Source organism: Silene latifolia, chromosome 9 (assembly GCF_048544455.1).
Source record: "Silene latifolia isolate original U9 population chromosome 9, ASM4854445v1, whole genome shotgun sequence".
NCBI classification, from domain to species: Eukaryota; Viridiplantae; Streptophyta; class Magnoliopsida; order Caryophyllales; family Caryophyllaceae; genus Silene; species Silene latifolia.
Window position 1 is genome coordinate 208208085 of NC_133534.1, and position 676 is coordinate 208208760.

The window sequence follows — 676 nt, forward strand, 5'->3', positions numbered from 1 at the left end:
GAGATTTCGTTAAGTTTTGTCCAATTTCTGTTAACTTTGATCTATTTATGACTTCTTTGTCAAAGTTTAATGTTACACTTTCAGGGATTTGACCCCCATTTTGGTTTAAAAGTGAAACCTTTATTTCTATTTTGGCTTTTTGCAAAAGAAAATTTGAGTAGATTACCTTTCTCTTATTTTGATTTTAACGTTGATCGGATGTTAGAACTAGTTATTGGAAACGTTTGATAACTTGTTCTACGCTTGTCGACGAATAGTATTTGTTTTAAATTTGTCTCTGACTTGGAAAGTTAGCGTTCTTGTGTGCACGACAAGAGCAATTCCGTTCCATGAATGAGACTTATATTTTTGAAAACTCTTCATTAATGTTTTTGAAGGTATTTTGATTTTTGATTTATACAAATGATTTGCCTTTTGACCTTATCTTGGATTTGGAATGTGATGTTCTTGAATGCGCAACGAGAGCACTTCCGTTCCTTTGATGAGAATCTGGTTCTGTCGGAAAATTTTATTTGAAACTTTTGAAAGAATTTTGATTCTTACGATAAGTGACCTTTTAAATGTTTTGGTTACCGATTCCAATTTCAGTTTTATTTTTATAACCTTTCATTTATACTTTCAAGTTTCGAGGACGAAACTTTTTAAAAACATGGGGTGATTGTAACACCCCGTATTT